This window comes from Dendrobates tinctorius, unplaced genomic scaffold (assembly GCF_039654945.1).
Source record: "Dendrobates tinctorius isolate UK_male_01 unplaced genomic scaffold, ASM3965494v1 ptg000105l, whole genome shotgun sequence".
Taxonomy (NCBI): Eukaryota; Metazoa; Chordata; class Amphibia; order Anura; family Dendrobatidae; genus Dendrobates; species Dendrobates tinctorius.
Genome location: NW_027361773.1, coordinates 9,530,281 through 9,541,857, shown reverse-complemented (window position 1 = coordinate 9,541,857; position 11,577 = coordinate 9,530,281).

Below are 11,577 nucleotides of genomic sequence, written 5' to 3'. Positions count from 1 at the left end.
CCTGCGCAGGCGTACTTATCTGAAAATTCCTGCAGGTGCAGGGGCTGGACCTCTCTGACCTTTCCCAGTGCATGCGCACTGCAGTACTTTGCTCTGCCCTCAACAAGGCAGATAAGTACGCCTGCGCACTTTGCAATGTGCAGTATTATGATGAAGAAAAAAATTGAGCAACTATTGTATTTTATTATTGAAGCTCAGCTAAGTTGTTTGAATTGTGTTTGACATCAAGATTGTTGCAGTACTCTGAAACACAGTGTCTGCAAATTGAGATTTTGGTTTTAGCTTATATCCTATGTTGGAAAGCACAGGAACGTGAGATGCATTGATGAGCAGGAGGCAGATCAAGAGTTAAAGGGGATTTATTACAGGGGATACTCCACGCAGGGAGATTATTGGTGATGAAGGGGATGAAGGCAGAGCAAATAAAAGAGGGCAAACAATAGCTATGTAAGTAACTGGCAAACATATCAGTCTGAATTTCTCAGGACGATGCCGGTTTGTTCTTCCACAGTGGCGCCAAACGAAGCGAGTGAAGTCTCTGGCTTGGTCCTGAAGGTAGTCAAGGCACTGTCTCCTGATGGAAGCGGTGTGTCCAGATTCCCTTGGGTGAGGTTCTGTGAAGACGGAGCAACATGCGGATCACAGAATTCAGTGACGGAGGCAGGATGCAAGCCAGCCGGCTCCAGTTGATAGCGCTGTTCAAGGGTAGGCCGCGCGCCCAGGTTGGTCTGTGGAATGGCAATTCTGTCTCAGACTTAGGTGTAGGCACGCAGTCAAAGCCTTCATAGTCAGAGGAAGTGTGCGGCAGCGTACGGCAGTGAGGAATGGTATTCAGGAGTCGTAACACAGAGAGAGAGTTAACTCTGCTTACTCTGTCCTCCCACCAAGTCTCCCCTGTGCCCGCGCACAACCCCTTTTAACTCAGTCACGCCCCCTTCAGTCCAGAGCAAAGGTTGGTCCAGGTTTGAATGCCTTCCCCTCTGCAAAATGGTGACAGTCTCTTTGGTTCCGGGATCAGCACAGGAGAGGTACCACTGGCCCGGTCCATCTTCCTACACCTAAGTCATGTGACAAGGCTCCTTTGAGAATCAATATTGGCTTGTAGGATTGCTGGATTGCTACTTCCTATAGGTGGCACTAGAGTTCTAGTCCTCTTCTTCTCTGAGGAGACAATTTGCATAACACACACTGTAATGTAATGCAAATAAATGTCTTTTTTTGTGTGTTAGTGTGTATGTTTAGCCATATGATCTCTTCTTATAAATTTAATTGATTCAACTGTATACTTACTTTTGAGCCACCCTGTATGTACTCATCTCACACTGGCTTACCAGTTCCTAGACACATTCTCCTGATTTCATCATCTCTTGCCCAGTCAAACCCCTACACACATGGGTGTACATAGAAATCATGAGGGCGCCATAACAAAAGTCTTAATTAGGTCCCCACCCTCCACAAAAAAATAAAAATCTCAGCAGAGTAGACTGGGTCATGGAGGATAGGCATAGTTGCACAAGGGCATACCTCCCAACTTTTAAAGACCACTGAACTTTTACAGATAGGAAGAGGAAAAAGTATTGCCGCACCTACTGTATACAGCCTCACACTATGTGTACATACAGTACTTTGCTTTTACATTAGTGGTTCATCTTGTATGCGGCAGATACTTGCATGCTTTATCAGTTTAATGCACTGGAACTTTAGTATTCTGTACATGCATAAATAGCTCTTATTATATGTAGCACTTGATATTTTTGCATCTTAGGCAGTCTACCTTTATTCCAACTAAAGTATTCATTGTTTTTTCTTTTCTTTGTCAGTTTATCTGACTGCACTTGCACTTTACTGATTTTCAGCATTTACATAATTTTTTATACACTCTTGTCTATACCTGACTTTCATACTTCATTTGGACCACTAGGTGTCGTCATCATTCATTGCACTTGGACCTCATGATTATGATTGTCTCCTTCAAGAAAGTAACTGCCAAGATTGCTCTTGACACCAGGTTCATACAAATTTGGTTACTGTCACTACACAGGCTTCTCCGCCCATATAGCCCTTTTTTTAAATATTTTTTTCAATAAAGATTTCATAATTTTTTATCACTTGGGCTCAATTGCTTCTTCCTTTCTTTTGGGATTATATGTATTTTTTGGAAGTGCCTCTACTGAATTATGGGTTTTGTATAGGTTCTTATAGTACTTTTATGTAGTGCCCAATTTTGAGTTTATCAAACAATAAATGATTCTACAGAGCAACATTTGAAATCAATAGCTTTTTATTGAACGTACATGTGTATATGGATCAAAAGAGGAAGACAGTTTTAAAGACTCATCCAGAGCATGAACAGGGACATCACATTCAGCGTTTTCAAACGAGTCTCTCATTTAAGTCAGTAATAAAAATAAATGCTAGTCAAAGCTTGAACAGAGTTCTTTTATACTGTAGTAGTGGGTAAACACTGTGCTCCTAATGTTTCATGTGAAGGTACATTGAGCAACACACAATGTACAGTTCCTTACGCAACAAAATCTGTGTTTGTGAGTCATTTTAAGTGGTTCATTAAGTTTCAGAAATTGCTGTGCAGAAGAAAAGAGTATTTGTGCTATTATCTGAAATTTAATAAAAGTCTACTGTTTCCTCTCTCATCTTTTGACATACATCTGTTTGCCACTGTTTTCATCTATTTAAATGCTCTTTTCACAATTATCCATACATTTTATTCCCTGGAGGTTTTTTCTTTCTAGATTAATATTTATTCTGTTTTGTAGAAAAAGACTTAGACAAGTAGTTTTTTTTTCTCTTTAAAGAGTCTCTTGCAATAAAGCAATTATTGATTATTCTTCTTCACTACAGGCAATCATGTATCTTATTCACAATCAGTGAAGTGGAATAAATGTAAAATATTATTCTGTGGAAGAAAGCTTAAATGGTCATTGTACGTTCACTGAACTTGATCTGATTTTCAATAATATCGCAATAATGTACACAATAGATCACAAAGAACAGTGCTTGAGAATTAGGACAGTTCCTGCAGATAGTAAACGTTTGTACCAATAGCACTTTTGTCTTGTTGTGGGGATGAGGGCAGCAAAACCATTCTTTTCCAAAGGTTTTGTGTGAAAGGAGAGGTTTGCTTTAAAGGGAATTTGCACCTCAGAAAGCGCTATTTATAGGGAACCTATCATATCAGATAACACTAATGCCTATGACTAAGAACTTTGTTCGAAATGCGTCAGGGGTTGAGGAAGTGCGTCCCCGCAAGATGTTTTTTCTTGACATTAAAATAAAATATTGAAGATTTTAATGAAGAGACACCTGGTGCTGGAACTTTTTTCTCCTTCTTTTGCTAACACTATTAACCTGCAGATGTAGTGTTAATCTGCAAGTTATTAGTGTTATTGAGGTGACCGGTCGCAGTATTGAAAGTGCAGAACCTGGGAGAAAATTTATTTAATTTCTCCCAGGAGTCATCGGCTTTCAGCCATAAAGGCATGGCGGTGGATTCGGTCATTACTTATTACACTCTGAGCCGCGGCTGGAAGCACATACAGTTAGGTCCATATATATTTGGACAGAGACAACATTTTTCTAATTTTGGTTCTAGACATTACCACTAGTGTTGATCGACTTTTGGTTTTTTAGGGTCGAGTTTCGTTTCATGAAACCCCGACTTTTCCAAAAGTCGGGTCGAGCAAAATCGGCCGACTATAGGGAAAAGTCGGGGTGGTCCCGAAACACGAAACCCAATGTAAGTCAATGGAGAATTAAAGTCGGCAGTGAGAGGAGGACAGGAAACACACCAACAGTGCCCATTTGAATGCCAAAAGCATAAATTCTTGTTACCGAAGCTTGACAACCTTAATTAACTTCATAATACTAGTTACGCACTGAAAAATGGGGGTTATTTGGCTACAGTTGTGGGGGGGAGGGCTGGCTCCAGGTTTTCGTGGGCCCAGGGCCAAAGAGCGCCCCTTTAACACATACCACAACTCATGATGCTCCGATACGGCAGAGAAATAGCAGTATAGTACAATGAAAAATACTTCACTTCTTACATCTCATGACTGATATCCATTTTAAATTCTCCAATACCTCCAAAAACGGACAGTATATAACTCCATACAGTATTATGGCCAGCGCTTAGTGCGCTATACAGAGTAATGAGGCCCATATATTTCTCCATACGGAATCATTATTCCCATATAATGTTTCAAACCGTACAGTTGTGGCCAAAAGTATTGACACCCCTGCAATTCTGTCAGATAATACTCAGTTTCTGTCTGAAAATGATTGCAAACACAAATTCGTTGGTATTATTATCTTCATTTAATTCGTCTTAAATGAAAAAACACAAAAAGAATTGTCCTAAAGCCAAATTGGATATAATTCCACACCAAACATAAAAAAGAGGGTGAACAAACGTATTGGCACTGTTCGAAAAATCATGTGATGCTTCTCTAATTTGTGTAATTAACAGCACTTGTAACTTACCTGTGGCACCTAACAGGTATTAGCAATAACTAAATCACACTTGCAGCCAGTTGACATGGATTAAAGTTGACTCAACCTGTGTCCTTGTGTGTACCACATTGAGCATGGAGAAAAGAAAGAAGACCAAAGAACTGTCTGAGGACGTGAGAAACCAAATTGTGAGGAAGCATGAGCAATCTCAAGGCTACAAGTCCATCTCCAAAGACCTGAATGTTCCTGTGTCTACTGTGCTCAGAGTCATCAAGAAGTTTAAAGCCCATGGCACTGTGGCTAACCTCCCTAGATGTGGACGGAAAAGAAAAATTGACAAGAAATTTCAACGCAAGATTGTGTGGATGTTGGATAAAGAACCTCGACTAACATCCAAACAAGTTCAAGCTGCCCTGCAGTCCGAGGGTACAACAGTGTCAACCCATACTATCCGTTGGCATCTGAATGAAAAGGGACTGTATGGTAGGAGACCCAGGAAGAACCCACTTCTTACCTCGAGACATAAAAAAGCCTGGCTGGACTTTGTCAAAACTTACCTGAAAAAGCCTAAAACGTTTTGGAAGAATGTACTCTGGTCAGATGAGACAAAAGTAGAGCTTTTTGGGCAAAGGCATCAACATAGAGTTTACAGGAGAAAAAAAGTGGCATTCAAAGAAAAGAACACGGTCCCTACAGTCAAACATGGTGGAGGTTCCCTGATGTTTTGGGGTTGCTTTGCTGCCTCTGGCACTGGACTGCTTGACCGTGTGCGTGGCATATGAAGTCTGAAGACTACCAACAAATTTTGCAGCATAATGTAGGGGCCAGTGTGAGAAAGCTGCGTCTCCCTCAGAGGTCATGGGTCTTCCAGCAGGACAATGACCCAAAACACACTTCAAAAAGCACTAGAAAATGGTTTGAGAGAAAGCACTGGAGACTTCTAAGGTGGCCAGCAATGAGTCCAGACCTGAATCCCATAGAACACCTGTGGAGATATCTAAAAATGGCAGTTTGGAGAAGGCACCCTTCAAATATCAGGGACCTGGAGCAGTTTGCCAAAGAAGAATGGTCTAAAATTCCAGCAGAGCATTGTAAGAAACTCATTGATGGTTACCGGAAGCGGTTGGTCGCAGTTATTTTGGCTAAAGGTTGTGCAACCAAGTATTAGGCTGAGGGTGCCAATACTTTTGTCTGGCCCATTTTTGGAGTTTTGTGTGAAATGATCAATGTTTTGCTTTTTGCTTCATTCTCTTTTGTGTTTTTTCATTTAAGACAAATTAAATGAAGATAATAATACCAAAGAATTTGTGTTTGCAATCATTTTCAGGAAGAAACTGGGTATTATCTGACAGAATTGCAGGGATGTCAATACTTTTGGCCACAACTGTATATGATGAGCTCCACATAATGCTACAGTATATGTTGGTCCCCATGGATGAAGCTCCACTGTCTTATGGGCCCAAATAATGCTCCATATATAATGGGCCCCATTTCTACTGCTCTAGTGTATAATGGGCCCTGTAAATGCTGCTCCAGTGTCTGATGTCCACCTTTGGAATGCTCCAGTGTATGGTGGGCCCCATATATCATTCACCAGAGTATAGTGCTCCCCAAAAATTGCTGTCCCAACATTGAAAACAATTACATAAGTCTCCTTGCTAGGGAATCCCTGAACTACTCTGAACTCCTTGTCGTCCCCATCTTCCATCTCACTGCACTTGGCTGTTTAGGCCCTCCCACCGGCAGAGACACTTTTGCGTACTATGCGGTGCCCTGTGCCAGTGCCATCGCCCATGAGTATGCCCCCCCACCTGCTCAAGGAACCTGCACTTTCATCTGCACCTTCCTCTTTGTCACCGTGTAAGGTGGTATAGTATGCGGGAAGGGGAACCTGAGTTTCCTCTGGGTCAGATTCTGGCTGTGTAGAGCGGGAGGGGAATGTAGTGGTCTGGGTCAATGTACCAGCAGCATCATCCAGCAGTGGCTGGGCCTCAGTGCACTTGTGGCGTCCCCAAGAGTACGGTCGCCACTGTGGCATTGCCTTCCTCCTAGCGAGTGTGTTGTCAAGCTTGGGAGCAACGAAGAATCTCTCTAGCAGTGAAACCAACACACAACACATTTCCCACTCCAGGCCAGCAGGGAGACCTCTGAACCTGACTGCTGAGGAGCTGCTCTCTGTGGTCGGGAGGAGGTAAGTTAGGGCACTCTGTGCAGGGAAGGGGAAGTGTGTGGACGTGAGAAGGGGAGCTGGAGGATGAGCAGAGTTAATGCTCACTCCTAGCTGGAGCGCATGGTCTGGATTCCGGTCTCCGAGTTTGTAGGGACACTGACGTTCCTGCAGCAGAAACCGGGGGAAGTAGCAGCTATAAATGCTCTGTACCCAACTAAGGCTCGGAGGCCCCAGCATCGACGTGTGTGAGGCAGAAGGAAAAGGCTACAGCTGTCTGCCATACAAGTAAAGTCTGAGGAACATCTGTTAGACAGGAGGCGTTTCAGTGAACCATGGTCCTGTGAGTGCTTCCCCCACAAGCGCTAGAAAGGAGACGTTCAGGAAGGTGCATGTTGGCGGAGTGTTGGAGGGGAGCTTTCCATTCTGGTCCCGGAGGTTGGCAGAGGTCCTGACCCGGAGGACACAGCACGGAGGCAGGCATCTGTATAACCTGCAGACTGTGAGTAAAGCTTTGGATGTGCACGCTCTGGTGTCCTACAGTTATTCCAGCACCGCTACATCTGGGTACCAGCACCTACACCGCCTGTGCCTTTCCCCCATCACTACATCTACACTTCCCTGGGACTCCAGCTCCACCTGTGGGGAGCTTCACCATCTTTGCTGCACAACACCATCAGTCCCAGAGGATCTGCATGCAGCGTCGGCCTAACAGCTATGTTGCCGAACACCACAGGTCGCGTCAAACTATCTATATAAACTCTTTACCATTATACCACGCCATTTACATGGGCGCCCAGGGCCACCGTCCGGGTCACCGCTGCTGTGACACATCCCACTGACACCGGCCCGGTACCGAGTACCCCACAGCCCTGGGAGGGCGACCCATATGCCGACTGCGGATCGGGCGGCGTAATTCCCACGAACCTCCAAACAGCGTCCCTGAAGGCAAAGTTTTTGGTTTCCGGGGGCAGTATGATTGCAAAGCTGAACCTTAAAGGAATGTCCAAAAGGGCACCACCAGGAGTGGAGCCTGTGGCTTAATTGGACTGCACCCGGGAAACCACTACCATACAAGCTACAGAAATGATGGACAGATTGCAAGCTTTGTCGATTCTGTGTGTGGTGTGGTATGTCCGTTTCTAGTTGTGCTAGCGATTTCTCAGCTTTATTCCGTTAGCGACCGAGACTCCGGCATGGCCCCGCGGTACGCGTCAAGCTTACTAGAGGGATACGCGAGGCTGTGGCACGTGAGATCGAGCAATAACAGGTCTAGCATTCCAGTACATGTCCGGGGCTGCATGCACGCTACACTGAAAGGTCCAGCTTTTGTCGCTTACAGGTGCAGATAACCTGCTGAACTCCGTTAGTGATGGGGATCTGGGATTCAGATTATTCCCCGCGAACGATGATTTCCCAGTAAGTTCAGGTCAACCGCAATTCCGGAGTTAGGCCTAACCGTCATTCCTGAAAAAATTACGTGTCCAAACCACAGGTGCTGTAGCTTGCTTAACAGCTCGGCAGCCGTTCTCAGGCCCAGTGTGGATTCAACAATATTGTAGAAAGTTGATAAAGGGTACAGTTTCACCGGATAACACGTAAATATGTAGCCTAGTTTACACATTAAAAATATATGTCTATAGATCAGGAGGCAGACTCAGATGTTCTCAGGCCCAGTATGGATTTGACCAGATTGTACAAAGTTGAGAAAGGGTACTTTATCACTGGATAGCAGGTATAGCATAGTTTAAACATGTAAAATCTCCGTGTTCTCAGTATGGATTACACAGCAATCTAAAAAGTGGAAAAAAGGAAATGCATTTGAGACGTACACAACTATATACTTTTGGTGTTATTTTTAAATCTTCATATATATTTCTGTCTCAGTAATACAGTCCAGCCTCTCCGCAATAGGAAATGAGATGCATACAATTAGTGACATAAAGGCTATTGATTGCAGAAATCTAGGAATTATTATTCACGGGAAAAACTTCCGTCACAATTCTCATAGGCGATGCTGACCCTCAATTAATTTGTGTGTTGAGACAGTGAAAACATTTTTTTGTGAATAAAGTCTTGCTGTATCGCACTTCCGTTGATTCCATCACTGTTACTCATCTCAATCCAATTTTTATCACAGGGAGCGATGTAAACATGGTGCTCACTGGCTATCATGATCTGTCACGTAACTTTGGAGTGCAAAAGACAGAAGCCACAGGCCATAGGCGATTCTATTTGATTGGCATGAGAGGGCACATTTTAAAATGTGCGCCGGAATGTCACACGTTTGTGAGTAGGAAAACTGTGAAAGCTGATGATAAACCACCACTGCATGTAATTGTGAGTCGACGTCCATAAGAAATGGAAGCCACTGATCATCTGGAGCTAGAGCCCAGCCAGCAGGACAGGGCATAGCTACATCTTAACCATCATCTTTCAGTTCAATCAATTTGTAGTGGCAGTCCCAGTGAAGCATTTGACAGCCCAGACTACACAGCGGAGGAGCAGGGAGAGGTAAACATTGCAAATGCTGGGGGGCCCTGCCCAAGCAAGGGGGGCACACTCGTGGGCGTCGGTACTGGCACTGGGCCCCTCATAGTACGGCGGTGTGTCTGACGGCGGGTGTGCACCACCACTGTCAGAGACACTTGATTGCACTATGAGGGACCCTATGCCAGTGCCCACGCCCAAGAGTTGGCCTACCCACCTGTCCAGGGCAACGGCACCCGCACGGTTTTGTGCGCTAGGTGTTGACCCCGGCCATGGTGGGGGCCGCCCACTTAGGGAGGTTTACAAAGTGGCATATGTAGATGTGGGTCATTCAGCTGCTGCAAAAGGTGAAATAGGTCAAGTTCACGGAATAGGAGGAGGACCAAAGCAAGCCATTTTTCTGGCAACATATGTGTCATCAAGGGAAGGTGGGACAAAATCCTTGGAAACCCATGCATGGTTCATTTTAATGAAGGTAAGATCATCCACATTTTGGGTTGACAGACGGGTCCTTTTTTCTGTCAGGATTGATCCAGCTGCACTGAAGACTCTTTCCGATAGCACACTTGCAGCTGGGCAAGCGAGCTCCTGTAAGGCATATTGTACCAATTCAGGCCAGGTGTCCAGTTTAGCGGCCCAATAGTCAAAGGGGAATGACCTATGCGGGAGAACATCGATATGGGAGGAAAAGTAGTTGTTAACCATAGTTGACAACTGCTGTCTCCTGTCACTTTCCATCGATGCAGTATTACCAGTTGTGTGAGCGGTCCGTGAAAAATCAGTCCACAACATTGTCATGAAACCCCTGTCTCCAACGCCACTTCTGCTGTGTGCATCACGAACACCTCTGCCAAGCTGCCCCCGGCCCGTACGGCTCGTGTGAGAACCATCACCACTGCTGTGTGCTGGGAATGCCTCAACCAACCGGTTTACCAGAGTTGCTTGTTTATTAGCCAATATTAGGTCAAGGTTCTCCTGTGGCATGATGTTTTGTAATTTGCCTTTATAGCATGGATCCAGGATGCTGGCCAACCAGTAGTCGTCATCGTTCATCATTTTGGCAATGCGTGGGTCCCTTTTTAGGATCTGCAAGGCATAATCTGACATGTGGGCCAATGTTCCCAGTGTCAATGATGCACTGCGAGTGCTGGGTGGAGGAGCACTTTCTGGCAAATCCACATCCCTCCAGTCACGCACAAACCCTGTACCAGACCTTGCCACGCCAACATTTTCACTTGCCCCACGAGATGCATCCTCCTCCCCTAAGTAATCATCCCCATCATCATCCTCCTCCTCCTCTACCTCGTCCAGGAGAGGTCCCTGAGCAGACAATGGCTGAATGTCATCAAGGATTCCCTCCACCTCTTCCTCCTCGTCAACATTGGCTGCAGACGCCTGCTCCTTAAGGTGCGTCAAAGTTTGCATGAGCAGACGCATATGTGGGATGCTCATGCTTAGGATGGCGTCGTCTGCGCTTACCAGCCGTGTGCATTCCTCAAAACACTGAAGGACTTTACAGAGGTCTTTCAGCTTCGACCACTGCACACCTGTCAACTCCATGTCTGCTCTCAAAGTGCCTGGCCGTGTATCCTCCCACAAATGCATTATGGCCTGCCTCTGCTCGCACAGCCGCTCAGCCATGTGCAGGGTGGAGTTCCACCTTGTTGCAATGTCGATAATGAGGTGGTGGTTGGGAAGGTGGAGCAATCGCTGCAGCTTCTGCATACGAACGGAGTGTACAGGCGACCGGCGGATGTGCGCGCACAGTCTTCGCACCTTCTGGAGCAGGGCTGTTAACTCCGGATAATTATTGAGGAAGCACTGCACCACCAGGTTCAAGGTGGGAGCCAAGCAAGGTATGTGGCTGAGTTTTGAAAGGGCTATGGCTGCCACAAAATTACGGCCGTTATCACTAACTACCTTGCCTGCCTCAAGATGTACACTGCCCAGCCATGACTCAGTTTGTCGCTGAAAGTACTCGGCCAGCACCTCGGCAGTGTGTCTGTCGCCCAAACACATCATCTGCAACACAGCCTGCTGACGCTTTCCACTAGCTGCTCGATAGGGGGACACCTCGTGTGCAACAGTGGCAGCTGCAGATAGAGTGCTCGTACGACTGCGCTCTGTGGACGAGCTTTCGCTTCTGGAGGAAGAGGAGGAGAGTCGAACGCCTACAGCCAACTGTTTCCTATACCGTGGGCTAGGCAGCACTGTCCCACCACCACTGTCCCCTGTGGACCCTGCATCCACCACATTAGCCCAGTGCGCAGTGATGGACAAGTAACGGCCCTGGCCATGCCGACTGGACCATGCATCAGTTGTGAGGTGCACCTTTCCACTCACTGACTGCTTGAGTGCATGGACAATGCGGTCTTTCACATGATGGTGGAGGGCTGGGATGGCTTTGCGAGAGAAGAAGTGGCGACTGGGTAGGTCATAGCATGGTACTGCAT